The sequence below is a fragment of the Passer domesticus genome, chromosome 2 (genome assembly GCF_036417665.1).
Source record: "Passer domesticus isolate bPasDom1 chromosome 2, bPasDom1.hap1, whole genome shotgun sequence".
NCBI lineage: Eukaryota > Metazoa > Chordata > Aves > Passeriformes > Passeridae > Passer > Passer domesticus.
This window is the reverse complement of record NC_087475.1, coordinates 86,920,765-86,938,286: the sequence shown is the minus strand read 5'-3', so window position 1 is coordinate 86,938,286 and position 17,522 is coordinate 86,920,765. Positions and strand designations below refer to the sequence as shown.

The following is a 17,522-nucleotide window of genomic DNA, read 5'->3' as shown; positions in this document are numbered from 1 at the left end:
TACTCTCCACTTGACTTCCTCACAGCCCCACAGCTGAAGGCCCACTGAGATCGAGGAACTGTTTGCATCTGGATGTCATATGCTTCAAGGTAGTCACAATATATTTTGTGCACTGTCTCTCACACAGTAGTTGGGATCACAAAGGACTACCTTGGTGGAAATTATTTCTTTCCAGAAAGTACATTTGGTTACTACTTCTGCAATCTTATGATTTGGCCCAATTTTCACTAATTAAGACTTTTCTTTTTCTCTACACCAGTCAACTTTTTCTCTTCTTTTCTTTAAACCTAAGGTGATACAAGTTTGCCTAATTCAGCACCACTTCTGACTTTTGACAGGAAGTAAGAAATAGAGTGGCTTGAAGGCAGTTATACCAGCTTAAGAGTAAAACAAACTTGCTATATGGCAGGTCCAAAGAGTACAGACTGCAAGAAGGAAAGGAGGGGAAGTTATTGTTTAACCTGCATCTCAGACTACACACTAGAGATTGATAGTGTACAAGTGGAAGCCGGAACACTTGGATTGCCAGCCTGAAAGAGTGTATTAGTACACAAACCAGAACTGAATACTTGGACTTTTACTTCAAATTCCCCTGGAAATCCACTTCTCAGATGGCTTTCTTTGTTTTGTTTCCTCTTCCCCCATCCCAACAAAAAAATGCTAAAATGAAGAGGAAGGGTGAAAACCACACTACAACAGTGGTTTTGCTGATGGATTTGTTAGCAATGCTGCCTGCATCCCCAAAGCGAGAGCAGCAGGTAAAACTCCTCTCTGCTGCTCCAATATACAACACAACACATGGCAGACAGAGGAGACCAGGGAGACTACAAGAGGAATCAGCATTTTTAGAGCGCAACTCTCTGACCTATTTTAAAAATACCTACAGGAGGGTGACACAAGACACATCCTGAAAGGGCCTCCTTCTCTCTGCAGATCATACTGGGAGCCTGGGGAAACATGTTCAGCTGAGAGCAACCATGTTTTAATTCGGAGCATCCATGTTTTCATCAAATGGATCCCATGAAGGGCCCTGAAATTGTGACATGCACCCCAGTGTCACGTGCCAAAAGAAGACGGACCATGGAAGGACCCAAAGACATCCACGGCTCTGAGAATATGCCTGAGGTGAGATGGGACAACAGTCAGCTCCCTTTCCTGCACAAGGCCAGAAGCAGTCATCACCACTGGAGCACTGAGCGTTACCCCTCACAGCTAAAACATCACATCTGCACATGCTGTGCATAAATGCACCCAAGGGCAGGAATTTCAAACTTGAAGTTCAGTTTGCATAAACACCTGATTAAGACAAGCAGCATCAGGTACTTTTAACCTATTCATTCCCAAAGAGCATTATGTGCTTAACCTCAGATGGGAAAAACTAATCACTAACTTCTGTGCTGCATCAGTGAGAACTGGCTGACGGTCCCAGTTCTGCTGCCACCAAGAGGAATGGACCTAGCTATTCCCATCTCTGGGAATAGGGGTGCAAAGCAGCTCCTCCCAGGTAAGAGCTGTGCAAGTGCATAAGAAAAATCACACACTGGACTATTTTTTCCACAAAAGAAAGCCCTCAGCATCAAGCAGAACATGCTTACATTGTCCTCAATTCCTATACAAGCCAAGACATCAGGCTGAGAAAATTAGTCCGGCCCATTGCCAAGTATAGAAAAACACTCTTTGACAGTACAATTCTGGTACACAGTATCATTTTTCCTTCCCATAGAGGTAAAAAGCCAACAGTGGGCATTCTTGCACCTGTCAGAGGGCTAATGGCTGACTAGGCTTTTAAGAAATATGGCTAATTTTTAGTTGTCTAGTTTCAGTCTGTGTCTTGCATATCCTCACCAAGACCGGTCAGTTTCTTTCCAAAGTCTTTTTGCTTCTGTAATCCGCTGTTGACAGGATGAACTGTAAAACCAGAACACTTTGAGGGTGGAACCCTGGATCATTTCTGTATTTTTCAGCTGAGAAAAGTTTATTTCAGCTGTAGGTTGTTCTGTACTCTTAAGCATATAAGGAAATTGGACCATAGCAACAAGCTTTTGAAATTACAAACCTTCCCACACTAAGGAAGTGAGACAGGTGCACAAAAGGGAAAAAGAAGAAAAGAAGCCATACTGCAGCTCACATTTATAAAAAGACAAGATACTAGTCAGCAAACTGGTGAAATTCCTGCACTGGAATCAAAGCTGAGAGAAAAAGTCTCCCTTCAGAGACCTGAAAAAGGATAATAAAATAGTTCTTTGACCCCTCAAACAAAGAGAGCTAGCATCAGTTTTCAACCCAGTGCAAGCAAGGCAGTCAGAAACACAACAGACAAGCAATATATTTTCACTTGCAGCACTTATATTGGACTTAGCACATATTTCTTCTTATGTGCCCATGATGCACAGAAAAGCATGAAAAAGCCTCACTTTTCCCTATTCATTTTTTCTGAGCAACACCCAGAGCACATAGTATTCCTCAAAAACCAGTAAAAGCATTCTTGCTATCATGCTACAAGGGCATTTTTCCTCTTCAAGTTTATTTTTAACTTTCATTTCCAAATCAAAGAATGGCAGTTATATCATCCCATTTAAAGATGCAGGACTCAAAAAAGGCTAAAAAATCACCTGGCAGTTTATTGTCCAGCCTAAGACTAGCTTTGTTACACAGTACAGCTGAGAACAAATTCTGTTCTGTGGCACAAGACAGGCAATCCAGAGTTAAACAGTATCAGTATTTAGACATATTCAAATTCCCACCATACCTTCTGTTCCCTGCGCAGAGATGAGCTTCACTTCTCTGACTTACCCACAAAAATATGCAGGGGGAAAAGCAGTCTCCAAGCATCCAGTGGACACACACGCAAACTGTTCCACAAGGAGGAGTTTTTCCAGCCTTACCCTATAAAGCTCAGAGCAAGACCAGCACACCCACACTAAGAGATATTGGAGCAGCAGACAGGAAGATGCTCCCTGCTTGGCCAGGTAATGTGCGCAGCACCGGGAAACTCCAGGTATGGAGGAGGGGGAGGTGGCTCCGTGAAAGGCATCCGTAAGCCACCGGGCAAAGAGTAATTGCGAGCAAAGAAAACAAACATTCTTCCGTCTGTGCCCGACACAGCCATTTCGCCCAGCTACAATACCTGCTTTCACTTTGAAAAAGGAAAGAGTAGCTAACTGAACAGCTTCTATGGTTGTTCTAACACACATCTCTCATACATAATCACCACATAAAGTATACGCCTTACAGCCAGTCCCAAGCAAGAGCGAGGTTTTGACACCTATTTATAAATCTTGCTCCTGAAGAAAAAAACTCCTGGAGGCAATGTTGAAATAAGAATCAAGTAATGCTCAGCAGGAGCAGATGCACCGTGACACACATACGGATGGAGCCAGCTATTCCCAACAACCATGAATTTAAAACCCTCTGGATAACAAAAGCAGCAAGACCAGGGATTGCAGGCATGGGAGAGCTGCGGATTGGGGCATTTCCATGCACAGAGAAGACAGGAGCGCTACTGCCTCCGAAGTCTCGTCCTGCTGCTGCTGCCTCCTCCTTCGGGCTCCCAGGTGCATCCAAGAGCCACCAGAGGTGCCCCCCATCTCCGATGTCCCTTCCCTGCTCCCCACTCCCCAGGCAGAAGCTCCTGCGTTGAAGGAGGCTGGATTAGAGACCACCTGACGTTCCCTCCAATCTGAATTGTGCCACGATCCCAAAGTTCAGCTTTGCTTTTAAATACTTTACTAACAAAAAAGCCACGGTTTCGTACACACACGCGGGCGGAGGGGTTAAAAGACAAGCTCCCACCTCTCCATCCCTCCAGCCACACAAAGCCCGAGGCTTCATCACCCCATCGCCCAGCATGGGGCCAGCTCCTCAATTCTTTGTGTTTGCCCAAAGCGCCCGCCCCTCCAGCCGAAGCCAGGATGGGGTGCTTGGCAAAAACTGTGGGCTGAGCCCCAACCTCTGCGGGGCAAACATGCGGTCCCGAAGGGCTCCCCGTTCGCAAAGCCTGGGGACTGAGAACAACTCTCTTTGTTAAATGAATGGGCCGGGGAGGCAAGAGCGGGGAGACAGGAGGGGGGAGGCAGGAGGGGGAGGCAGGAGGGGGGAGGCAGGGTCAGTACTCTCTTCTAAAAGAAAATTTCAAAAGGAGGGGGGAAGAGAAGGGCTGAAGAAGAACGCACCCGTTCGCTCAACCCCTGCGCAAACTTCCCGGTTACAAAACAAGCCAGGAAATCCCCTTCCCCGGCGCGGTGGGACTCACCTTCCGCCCGCCGCAAGGTGCTGCCCGGCTCCCCACCCGGCCCCGCTGCCCACACCGCCCCTATTGTCGGCCCGGCACCGCCCCCGCGCCCTGCCCGCCTTGCCGCGGCCATTGGCTCGGGGGCCCGCCCCGCAGCCCCCCTGCCGCCAAGGTGGGCAGCCGGGAGGGGCTGCGAGCTGGGGGCAGGTCCTTCCCGCTTGGCTCGGCGGCGGCCGGGGCGCGGCATCGCAGCCGAGTGGCCGCGGTGGAAAGTTTTTTTGGGAGGGGGTGGTACCTTGGCGGCGCAGCAGGTCGGGACCCCGGAGCGCGGTGCGCCTCGGGGAGCCGCGGGATGTGCTCCGCCGTGCTGCGGCTGCCGGCGGCTCCCGGAGCCCCGCAGCTCCGCCGGGCAGAGGGCGGGAGCGGCGCTGGCCTGCCTGGGACGTAGGAGTCTTGGGCGATCACGCCATCAGCGGAGCTGCCACGCGGGGAGGGGATCGCCCGCAGCTGCACCCTTGGCGAGCAGCGCTGCGATGACTTTACTTGTGCTGCTGCTATCGCGCTGCGCTATCGCGGAGCCGGCTCCATTGTGCCGAGGTCTGTGTGCGTGCAGATCCAAAAAAGGCAAGAATAAAATGAGCTCTGCCCTGCTGCTGGTGTTGCACAAGCCGAGGCGTCTATACCTTATATTGCCGGGATCCGGGTGTCCCCTCTCCCCGTGACCCACAGCTTGCTGGAAAGTTGTCACCCTAGTTAACAGGAGTTTTCGGCTCCGCGCTTGTGCCTGGAGAGAAAAAGAGGAGGGGTTTGACTGCGCGTACAGCGCAGGGCTCTCGAGAAGGGAGCGCGGGCGTGCTGAGGTGTTCTTGGGACGTGCTCTCTAGAGGTACGAAGGGGAAATGTTGGAGTGAAGCAGATACAGGCAAAAGGGAGACAAGCTTTTACCGAGACAGCATGCCCCTACACACGACAGATTAAGACAGCGCTGCCACAGTCTCGCCCTTCCCCCTTGTACCAACGCTTATCAGTTCCCGTGATAAGTTTGTTCGGGAGCTAAACCTGCAGAAAATTAACATCGCAAAAGTAAACAAATGGAGGAAGCGAGAATTCAAGTCTGGGACTGATAGGGAGAGTGGGAATGCCACAGAGCTGATTTCAGTCAGCTGAACCTGCTGTGGAATTGTGCACTTGGAAGCACTTCCCTCTGTCGGATACACTCAACATTGGATTCAAATCCACGCACACAGGCAGATTGCATGAGCTCCCTCAAGCATCCTCTGTCCCTAATCTAGTTGCAACATAAAGGTTTTTATGTAGTTCAGGGTAATATGTATCAGTCCCATCACTTCAAAGACAGGATCAGACTGTGTCAAGAATCCCAGAGATACATGGGAGCGTACAGGATTGCTGCTGGGGGGGCTGGTGGGGAGGGAATGAACTGAGGCAAAAGCCATGCAGCTCAGTTTAAATCCTGGATCCATAAAGGGTGCTCCATCAAAGCTGGAGTTAAAACCCAAGAGTTACCCTTTGGCCCTGAACTGAGAGCTGAAGAGTGACTTCCTTTTTGTGCCTCACTTGAAATCCCAAAACCTTTTCAGAAATATGGATGCACACTGACAATTTTTAAAAAATAAATTTTGAAGCCAGACAAGAGAACAGCCCAAAATACTCCATAAACATGCCTGACAAGATGTTTTACCAAATACATTCATTCAACCACATGGAGAATGGATAAGTCACGAAATTGCAGTGGTTGACCCAAGGCCTGGTCCATACACACCGTGTGTACTGAGTTCTACTGAGCCCTGGAGAGCTCCATCTGGAGTGCTGTGACCAGTGCCAGGCTCCTCAGTCCAAGAGAAACATGGAGCTCCTGGAGTGGGCTGTGTAGCTATAGTGTTTGCCCAAAGAGCTACAAATATGATGAGGGGAGAGGAGCATCCCTCTTGTGAGGAAAGGCTGAGGGAGCTGGGCATGTTCAGCCTTGAGAAGAAACAGCTGAGAGGGAAAAATCAATGCACAGGTTAACTCAGTTGAGAAATTCTTTCGATTGAACCTTTGTATATTTTCTGCCAAGGAATCCCACCAAAACCTTAAGAATCCTTAAGTTTTGCTGTTTTCCTACTCTGTAGTAATGTGGAATCCTAATGAGATATCCAGGAATTACAATACTTAGAGTTTTCTGAATTTACCCAAAGCTCAAGATTCATTTGTCTGAAACTATTGCTGGATATTTCAGAGAAAGCCCCTGAATGAAAGGAGGAAGACAGTCCATGAACAGCCTAAGTACAGGAAAGAAAGCTACCACTGCAAACCAGAATTTGATACTTCAGAAAGGAATGAGTGAAATGTAAATCTCTTTATTTGCATTTCTAAGCACTACAGCTAAGAGTTCAGGGGTCTTCAGGCAAAGGATCCATCTTGCCTTGCACTCAGGTTCAAGTCAGATGGCCCTTTTCCAATATGGAGGAAAAAGGGGATTTCTTATGCCTCAAAAGGGTCTCCTGTGTTCTGTGGGAAGAAGCCTGGCAGCAGACCCCAGCCTCAAAGACCAACTCAGCTGAGCAATCGATTTCACAGTGATCACGTAAGAGCTGCGTTTTGCTCCCCTTCAGACACACAGCAGAACAAGCAGTACATGGCCATGGGGCACAGCCTGATGATTTCTTCTTTGTCAGCAGCACCAGTATCAATCGTTCTTACTCTGCTGTGCATCTCTGTTCCTGAGCTACTCCCTGCACTGTGCCAACACAGCTATTTGTGCAGCTATGTAATGGAAGGGATCAAAGAACTGGTCTACCTAGGAGTATTCCTAGGTATTTTTACCCAGATCAAATCCCCAAATACCTTGGCTGACACGATGCAGGAGGAACACAAGAGCATGTGAAATCACAGGAGCTGAAGCTTAGCTGAGGGACAGTAACTTGTTAGGATGTGCCCACTTAGTCCCCTGCAATAACCTGTCCACTCGTTTAATCTGCTCAAGCAAACAGAGACAAATTGGACTCGGTCTACATGGAAGAAAACAGAGTTCATGAATGACTTGAAAACTAATTACAGGTCTCTGGATTTTAGTAGCAGGGAAAGGAAAGATAAAAAGAAAAATGGAGTCCTATAGTTATACAACACAAAATTACAAAGTTCCTCAGCTAAATATCATACTGTGAAGATGAAGAAACAGCAAGCACCAGCAAGCAAAACTGAAGGTGATGGTGGGTCAGCACACTACTGCCTGGAGGTTTCTCACCCAGTAAATCAGAAGTCAATGCAGCAAAGTAATGTTGTTATAGTGGTGTGAAGTGAAGAAGAAGACAGAACTACGATTCATCACTGCCCTACATATCATATAAGTTTGTACAGCTCTATAAAATGTATGTAAAAACACTTTCAAATCACAACTATTTCCTTTTCATTTTGTCCAGATAATGCAGTACACTAAAGCAGTGTGGAATGTGTTTCTGGACACAAATCTATGATGCACAAATGTTTTTGCTAAACAAACACACAAAAGCACGACAACAACAATCTTTCATTTCCTCAGTAAATTTTAAGGAGTTTTAGTGCCAGAAAAGCAAAGTAAAAAATAAAGGGCCAGAACACCTGAGTAGCACAGAGTAGCATCTGGTTCTTATCTTATATATCCTGGTGTTAGATGGTATGCAATACCCATCACAACAGAAGTTAAAATAATTTCCAAAATGTATACAGATAGCAGATTACCTCTGATGCATATTTAACATCAACAAGCACCTCCCACCATCCTGTAGAAAGGTTTGCTATAATTTCTCTGCCCTAGAATAAGTTCAAATACAGGAGTAAGAACCAGGGTCACCATCTTAGCAAAACTGGCTCTGAGTTACATTTTTTTGATCTTAGCACTGAAGTCAAAAATCCAGCTTATGCAAAAACATTTCTCAGTATTTGACTCCATGCAGTTGTTTCATTCCAGATAAATGGTTAAGGCATCATACTGTACACGTTCCCACTTGCCACTAAGTCCTCTGTTTCTGTACTGAGAAGCTCACAGTAAAGGGTCAGGATCTGTCTGGTACAGTTATAACAGTAATTACAACTTGGTGCTTTTTTCTTTTTTTTTCTTTTTTTTTTTTGGATGCTTAAATCCCAAATAATTTGGTTCTTTTTATGGGTTACTTTCTTGTTGGTTAAGTTACCCTATAGTTGGTTGAAAACTCAGAGGAACCTTCATGCCATTCCAATTTTAAATAATCTCTTACCGCTTCATTGGAGTCCTGGAATCTTGCAAAACCTCTGGTGATGAATACACTTTTACATTCCAGATCTCCTTTAGCCAGGAAATTGCACAGAGACAGCTAAGAGCACTCAGTGCTTTGGTGAGCAGTCAGCAAGTCAGGGAATACTAGGGAAGCCACAAATGACTGTTTGATTCTGGAAGCCTTCCTACAGCCTGGAAGTGTATCTCTGAAAGTCATAAAATACAGATGGGCAATGGCTTAACAGTGAGGTCAGTCTTTGATTCATTAGCTAACAGCTGAATTTAAGCACATATATCTGAGTTTTGAGGCATGCTGCTAATTCAAGCTTGAAAGCAAGGAGGGAGTTTTACCCTGTGCAGTGAGTTTCTTTGGAGCTGTACAGAATCACAGCTTTGGCTTAAGTTTTGTATGTTCTCTCAATGATCTTAATAGTTTGGGTTTTACTAGGCACTAAAATATTACTAGGCACTGGTAATCTTAGGTAAAAACATATTTAAATGCTGTAAGCTCTTTGTGGGTGGAGGTATAAACTTCAAACACACTGGGTCAGTCACTGGAGCTATAAGAATTCATACCACAGACTGACCATTTGTATTGTAAATCCTACACTGTGCATGAATCTGTGGAGATGAGTGCCATAACAGAAGAGCCTGTTTTCAGATATTAAAAACAGTACTGATATGCTCCAAAAACCGGAATTTAGTTCAGAATTTTGTCTTTCAATCTCCCAACTTCAGTCATAGCTATGGTTCCCTACATCAAACTTCCCTCTGCCTGCAGTCTAAAAAACACCTATCCCTGTCTGCCCCTATTCTTCTCCAGCTGTATCAAGAAACATCTACTCATTCCTACCTCCTCTCCTTTCCCCTTCCTTCCATCTCCCAGCCTCATTCAATCATTCACCTCAGTTTGAAAGTCCCTTTCCTCCCTGATCCCGCCAGCCAATCTAAGGCAAGGATGTGAATACAGTCTAGACACTCCTTTAGGGATCCGTGTCCCATCTGGACTGGAAATTATCCTAGAATGAGTAGGGTGGGAAGGGACCTTAAAGACCATTTTGTCCCAACTCCCCTGCCATGGGCAGGGATACCTTCCACTATACCAGGTTGCTCAGAGCCCCTTCCAACCTGGCCTCAAACATTTCCAAGGGATGGGGCATCCACTACTTCTCTGGGCATCCCATTCCAGTGCTTCACCACTTTTGTAGTGAAGAATCATGGCAACAGCTCTGCTTTACAAAACACAGGCAGCAGCAGACAAAGAATGAGGCACCCAGGGAGAACAAGAGGGGCACTGCTGAGAGGGAGGGGAGGGAAGGGAGAGGTCATTCACTGCTCATTCACTTGGGCCTTTGGAGCATGAAGGAATTGCTGCCAGTGAAGGAAGTGTGGAAAGTAGCATAGTAATGGCAGGCAGGAAAACATTTCAAGCATGAGAGCCTGTCTCCCAAATGACAATATACCTGCAGAAATCACAGAACAATCTATGCTTGCTGTCTCTCGTTCAGCCACCAGTAAAAGGACCTATGAAATTGTGTGGCACATCCCTCTTAGAACTGTTTGGGTGACTGTCCTCAGGTGTGAACTGGTTCTCTGAACTGTCCCAGAACCATGACTTTAATTTCCTCTCCTTAATATAAAGAAATCAGAAAAAAATAACTCAATACTGCCCAAAATGTATATTTGCTGCCTAGGACAGGTTTCCCAACAGACAAGTCTGTGACAGGTTTTCCTTCCAGGATTCAGCTTACAGAGTCACAATAGTTTTATAACAGACACTCAGAATCACTTTTCCATTCATTTTATTGTGGTTTATGATGAGCAAAATCCTCCTCTGTGAGAATGTAGAAGAACACGGCAGAAATAGATTTATGCATTTGTGCTCAGTGACTCCTGCTCAACCAGTAAGAAAGCAAGAAGAACACTACCGAAATTTAAAACAGTCCAAATTATTCTGAACTATGCTATTTTTTAAAAAAAAATTCTTTTACCTATAAGTGGGGAGAAATACAAAAGAAAGCATAACATCAAGGGGACACAACTCCATAAGTGTGGAAAAAATAGAGTGCACTAAATTTACCTTTCATTAGGAACTCCCCAAGTTTAATGAGCTACCATTCAAGGAAAATAATAATAAAGATAATTTTAAAATCAATTAGCTTTTCCTCTCTTTATTGACTTTTTACAGAATGCCTCTGGAGAGTTTTCACTTCCAGTGTCAGGGCTTAAAAACATAGCTAGGTAATGCAAAAGACAGTCTGAATGAGACATCAGACAAGAGACTACTAATCCAGAATTATTTATTACTCAAAACCTAACAAAAGCAGCTCATTTTTCTATGCAGAAAATCTTAGTTGCATGAGAGGACACTGTAAACAGAGGAGGGTGAGGCTGAGAGAGATTGTAACAACGTAATGGCACCACAAAAGTATATTATTTTGCTGGTTTTGCTGAGCTTATTCAAATTGAATTACACTGAAGAGCTGATTCTGTTTTAACTGAAGCCAGTGAAAGATTTGACACACATTTCAGAGTGCAAAACCAGCCCTTCAGTCATAGCACCTCTGCCAGATTTTGTTTCACACCCTGCCAAAATGTCATAGCTTGAATCACTTCAGTAGCTTGAGCCATTTAAAACTGGACTGAATAAAACCCTGGAGAATAAACTGCAGAGAGGAATCTTCCCCTGTTCTTTCCCTTATCTCTGCTCTTCTGCCTCACTGGGTTACATGAATAGCAACCAAAAAACTGCAGAGCACTGACAGACATGGTGTCTCTGGGCATTTGGATGTCTCACAAGCAAGCTTTGAACATGTGAAAACTCTGTCCTTCACTTCTACCTATTTGCATTGTGTCCAAGAGGACTTTAGTGCATCATAACAGAAAGATTATGGAGTAGCTGACTTCAAATGTTTTGGAAAAACTGCATTGAATTTGAGATTTCATGGCAGCTTCAAACACGAGTGCAGTGAAATTTTATTAAAGTGCAAAGTAAAGGTCTTCAGCAACATAATCTGAAGTGACCTGGAGCAGAAAAAATATCATAGAAATAACAAGACAGTTCAAATTATTAACTCATCAAAAAGCTGGAGAGATGGAACACCTATTTTTCAGGGTAGAGAGTGACTTTGATAGTTAACCCAACAGAGGGAGCTATACAAGCTCAGGGGCAATTTGGCTGAGGACAGTGATACTGATAATTTAATTATACTGGTTGGTCAACTATAACCAGAGTTACCCTAGAGATATAGATCACAACAAGCCTGCCAAGAGAGCTGGCCCTGCAGAATTCCTTTGATATGATGTACATCTCCATGCTGTCCAAATTGCTGATGAGTCATGGATTGTTCTGCAGGACACAGGAAAGCTTAATAAATTATTTTATTGCATAATCCTTTCCCATTGATTCCTTGTATATACCTCCAGGAACTGCTAAATAACAACATACAATCGCCTGAGTTTTTTCAGTGGCTGCCTCAGCATACCACACAGGTCTTGCAAAACTGCCAGGATAAAACTGAGCTTTCAGGAACATACCAACATCTAACTTTACATTCCTGTCAAGTTGCCTCTGCAATCAGAGGGATGTCAAGTTGCACTGGCTGTAATTTGCCATAAATTCTCGGATGAGATTTCTATCCTGAATCTAACCATCTTGTTTCAGTTTGTTAATTAACAGTTTCAGGGATGGCTATTTTGCCTTTCTTTTTGCCACATTTTCCAGGATATGTAGAGATTCTCATTGAATTATTATATACTTACCAAACAATTAACTTCATCAGCATAAATTAATCACCAAACCATCCTAGGAGTTGTACTGCAGGTGGGGAAAATTAGGTAAGAGCTCAATCTGTAGCCTCAGGCTCTGCAGCAAAACTACTGCAATAATGCCTTTTGAATTCAGGAGTTCCTACTTCCCATTTCTGCTCTCAGACTAAATCAATCCTTTAAGCTGCCTCTGAAAGCTTCCAATCGCAGCAAATATAAACCTTGCAGAAGGGATCTGGGCCTGCAATCATACAGAGAACTAACCTTCAGCAGGCAGGTGAACTATAGGGAAGAAACATTTGATATTGCCATTTGCAATTGGTAGCCTCTGTCCACAGGCTTTGCATTGCAGAGAGCAGCCCTGCAGGAAACTGTGATACTGAAACTGATTCTCTGGTGACAGTGGCCTTTATCATACACAGAGATTAAGTTGCAAATGGCTGTCTAGAGAAAAAGAGCCTAGAGGTCCAAGGTAAATTATTTTCAAAAAACAGTGCAGAAAGCGAGCCAACTGTGATGTATGCGGATTGTGTTTGAAACAGGAGGGCAAAGCTACTTGCTGAAGGGAAACCAGGTTTGGGAACATTTAAGCGTCAGGATGGACAATGCTCTGTTGTGAAATCTGTGTATTGAGGATTTCTTATTTTGCCTGTGTGGCTAAATTTCTGGGAAGAGCAGTTTCCATCAACCCATATTCAAGAAGCCAGTGCTGAAGTAATTCTTTTTCCCCTTTAGTTTACAAGTGGTTACAAAACAATGAAGTTCTCAGTTCTTTACGCTTCGAAGGGGAGAATGTACAAAGAGCTGCCTAATCTCTTTCAGTTCAGCTCTTTAATTCTCATGGGTATCCAGTTGCAAGGTATCTGTATCAGTCTCTGAGTTCTCAGCTGTGCATCAAACTGTTGGCTCTTGTTCTAACACGCTGTTTCAGAGCCGACCAGGTTTCAGCAGGAACATGTGAGGGCTGCTGTGCCTAAACCCGTTGGACGTTGGCAAAGGAGCAGCATCACAAATCCAGCAGTGCTCGCTCTGGTGATTAAATGCCAAGTAAGCACTTTCACAGTGCCAAGCTAATCTTAACACTGACGTCTGCCATCCAAAAGGAAGCAAGCTGTACAACTAAAGGAGCCACGTCACCAAGGAAGATTTGAATGCTTCCTGATTGGTTTCCCAAATAATTATGTAATTTGCTTCTAACTGAGGCTAGCTTGCAATTCAAGTATTAGATGGTTTTCTCCAGTGCAAACTGCAATTAAGGAATCAGAAGGCAAGATGCAAACCATACTACAGGATCAGCTAAGAAAAAATGGTGAAACCAGACAAATTAATTTTCAATTTATTTCCTGTCATTATTGCTAGACAGTCTCAAATGCAAGGTGAAAAAAATTAACATAAACATATTTATAGCTAACGCAATAAATTAACACCTGTATGCTATATTAATGTGTGAAATTTGCTAAATTGAAATGCTAAACTAAAATGCTATATTTGGCTCAGTCACTTAGCAACAGCTGCATCAGTCTAAGACATTTCGATTCTGCAGCTGTTAGCTGGTACCTCAGGCTGGAGCTCCCATAGAATCATAGAATGGTTTGACTTGGAAGTGACCTTAAAGTTCATCTTGTTCCAGCCCCCCTACCATGGGCAGGGACATCTTCTACTAGGCCAAGTTGCTCAAAGCCCCATACAACCTGGCTTTGAACACTTCCAGGAATGGAGCAGCCACAGCTTCCTGGGAAATGTGTGACGGTGCCTCACCATCCTCACACAGAGGAATTTCTTCCTGGTGTCTAATCTAAATGTACCCTCTTTCAGTTTAAAGCCATTTTCTCTTGTCCTCTGACTTCATGCCCTTGTCAAAAGTCCCTCTCCAGCCCTGTTGTAGCCCCTTTAGGCACTGGAAGGTGCCCCTCCAGGAGACTGGAAGGTCTTCCCAGAGCCTTCTCTCCTCCAGGCTGAACAACCCCAACTCTCTCAGCCTGTCTCCACAGCAGAGGTGTGCCAACCTCCTGATAATTTTTGCAGCACTACTCAGATCCATGTCCCCTCCATGCTGAAGATCCCAGAGCTGGATTCAATATTCCAGGTGGGGTTTCACAAGAGCTGAGGGGCAGAATCCCTTCCCTTGCCCTGCTGCCTGCAGTATACAGCCCAGGACACAGCTGGGCTGTGACTATTGTCGGGTATGTCCAGCCTCTCATCCACCAGCACTCCCAAGTCTTTTTCTCAGGCCTTCAATCAATCCATTCATTCTCCAGTCTGTACTGATACCAGGAGCTGCCCAATTCACATGAAGAATCTTGTACTTAGCCTTTTTAACCTCATGAAGCTCCCGCAGATCCACTTCTCAAGCTCATCCAGGTCCCTCTGGATGCCATCCCATCTTCCAAGCACATCAGCTGCACCACACATCTTTGTGTCATCTGCAGACTTGCTGAGGGTACACTCATCCCTCCACCAAAGTCAGCAGAAGGAAGTGCGTGCCTGCATTTTGCCTGCTTCTCTCCAAAAACAAGTGTCTTAATTCAGATGCATCTTTATCTATTTTCTACGGGTTTGGTTTTGTCATCAGGCACGTGTTCATTCTGACAGCTGTGAGGTGAAGCAGTAACCCACACCAGAGGGGCAGAACGAGCAGCCACATCTTAAACTACCACAACAATAATCACCAGAGTGTACCCAGCAGTGCCTGAAGTGAAGACTAAAGTAGAATTGCGAAAAAGCATGAAAGTGCCCAAGGAAATAATCACAAGAAAAATAGCTACAGGAATTTTGTCACAGTGCAACAAACTATTTAGAAATTACTATGTCAAAAAGAAGCATAAAAGGTTAGAAGACACCCCAGGGAAAAGGGACATCTAGTCTTGGTCCAAGCTATCTTGACTACCTAACTGCAATGCTGTGGTTATTTATTTACTTTCCTGATGTGACTGTGAGTGCTGTGATGTGTGTTTAGGTCAGTTCTGTCCCCTGTGAGGCAGGTGTGCCTGGGGCACAGCTTCCAGATCATAACCCTCAGTGGATGCAGATAAAGAAATGCCTGCTCTGAGGATCATGGGTAGAATTAAGAGCAACACAGGAGCTGAACTGCTCACCAAGAAAAATTCAGAAAGCAAGAAACTTTGCCAGCCAGAAAGAAATCACTTGGGCTGGTGATTTTGAAGGACAATGCTTTTGAACTTACACACCTAAATTCCAATAAAATAATGCTTCCAAATTAATATTTTGATCCTTAGATATTCCTGCCAGAGAATGCCACCAGAATAAACAAATTCAATAAGTTGCATTTGCAGAAAGATAATTTCTGTGGGATGGTGCTTACATTTTCTTGTTCAAATGGATCAAAGAAGTTTCTCTCTAGGAGCTGCAGCATCTCCAGCTGCACTGAATGCCCTTGGGCAGGGCAGAGTGGTGTATCTGGAGCAATGGGGTACCAGGTAGCACCAGATATCATCTGCTATTCATCAGGCTGGAACTCCCTCAAGCACAGGGATGCTTTCTCCCATGCTTTCCTTTGGCAAGAAGAACTACACAAAATCCACAAGAATAGTACTGCAGCTTCCATAATAAAATTTAAGATAAGGATGGTGCCATCATGCTCAGCCACAAAGAAGCAATTGGTATGCTGGAAATGCTGCTTGCTTTATTAATCATCTTAATTTTTCATTATGTTGTCTTTCTTCATGAACAGAAAAAGACAGGAAACAGCTAGCCTGTTTCTTCTGCTCTTAGCCTGTGTATAATCTGCACAGTCACCAGGGATGCCACAATCTTTGGCTGATGCATTTCAGTTTTAAAAACTAACCAGACAAAACATGTACCCAGCCTAAGCTGTACAGTCATTAAAATCCCATTAAATGTCCATACATGAAAATCATACCTGGATCATGTCTTGTACAGACCAAGATCAAGGCCTCTCTCTGATGTTTTTATCAGTCCCCACAATGGCTAGGCCATGGCTTGTAGGCACCGCCATAAAATAATTATGAGTAATAATTCCCAACCTAAATGATCCAGTAATAATTTGCCAAGCCTGAACTCACAGCTCCAGCGTGACACATACAGACATCCAAACCACCCACTGGTACTGCAAAAATCAGTGCTTATTTATTTAATTCCACTGGGAGCAGCACATCCTCTTGTAGAAATGGAGGAAAACCATCCAACATTGCAGATACATGACTAATCTCTGTAACAAACAGGCACTGAAAATATACCCAGGAAAACAACCTAATAATCTGAGTGGGCCAAATCCTCCTCTGCTCAGTATCCTTGATAGTCATTTATGTTATGCCAGGGAGTAGGAAAACAAGAGTTCATCACCTCTGTTTTGTCCTGCACCATGTACATATACAAATTAGAGCTATTTAAAAAATTATCTTCAGCTTATATGCTACTATATTCAAACCACTAGTAAGTCCACTTAAGATTTTATTAGCCTAGGTAGGAATTGCATGTGGTTCCTTCCTACAAAGGAGCTAAATTCCTTCAGCAGATGGTCCTCAGGATTAATAAGTAAATCTAGAACTGAAGATTTGTGTTGAAACATGAAAGAGAAGTAAGCAGGTTGCTTTTATTAAACAAATTCCAATCAGAGATGGCCAGTGCCTATATTTTTTCCCTGGTTTTCTTTCTCAAACCCTGGAAGGTAATGTGATGACTGAGAAGATCACAAACACAGCAGGTTACAAGGCTTACTTACTAAAGGAAAATAAACTGAAATGTATTACTTTAAGTGCTTTTAAAAAATAAATCAGCTCAGCAAGCAACCCAAATCCTCAAAACCTATATAAGAAGTTCTCTACTTCCAAAGTGTTCCCCTTCTTCAACCTTCTTCTAGGTCTGTTTTGGTTTGGTTTTTTTTAACAGTGCAATTGTTTGAAGGTATTCAGAGTGAGCAGAAACACAGCTGAAATTATTGCTTTGTATGGAGTGAGGAATTAGAGATTTCCTTTTCAAGTCCACTCAGCAAACTACTTCCAAAACCAGTTATTTAAGTCTCAGTCTACTTTATAAAATAGTAGAAAAAAGATGTTTTGTAGGTTTACAGACAGTATACAGAGCAGAATTTGCATTTGCCCAGGACTTACCAGTAGACCATGTCAAGCACATAGTCACAGACAATTTTACACATCCAAATAAGCCAAAAAACCCCATGCACAGCCTACACACATGCAGTGACAACACCCTGACAGCTGCTAGTTGTCAACCCAGAGAGCTTGGCAAAACCAGAGTGGGATTGGCCCCTTTTGCTGTTTACCTTCATATTTTCCATGAGTCTTTCCGTCA

General features: G+C 44.1%; 1 protein-coding gene across 11 annotated transcripts in view; it reads right to left on the bottom strand.

Annotated features, from left to right (window-relative positions):
• Positions 1-17,522, bottom strand: part of PAK1 (p21 (RAC1) activated kinase 1) — a 147,676-nt gene that overhangs the window by 116,551 nt on the left and 13,603 nt on the right. Inside the window, exons 5-6 of one of the 11 annotated variants that reach the window (XM_064409774.1) lie at positions 8,467-8,671; positions 4,915-5,015 (exon numbers count right to left, since the gene is read on the bottom strand). The exons of 2 other annotated variants lie outside the window; for them this stretch is intronic. The gene's annotated coding sequence lies outside the window, so the exon portion shown is untranslated. Of the gene's footprint in view, positions 1-2,749; positions 3,077-4,172; positions 4,197-4,252; positions 4,396-4,526; positions 4,879-4,914; positions 5,016-8,466; positions 8,672-17,522 lie in introns of those variants that run through there. 8 more of the 11 variants (XM_064409786.1, XM_064409780.1, XM_064409775.1 and 5 more) reach the window with 8 other exon arrangements.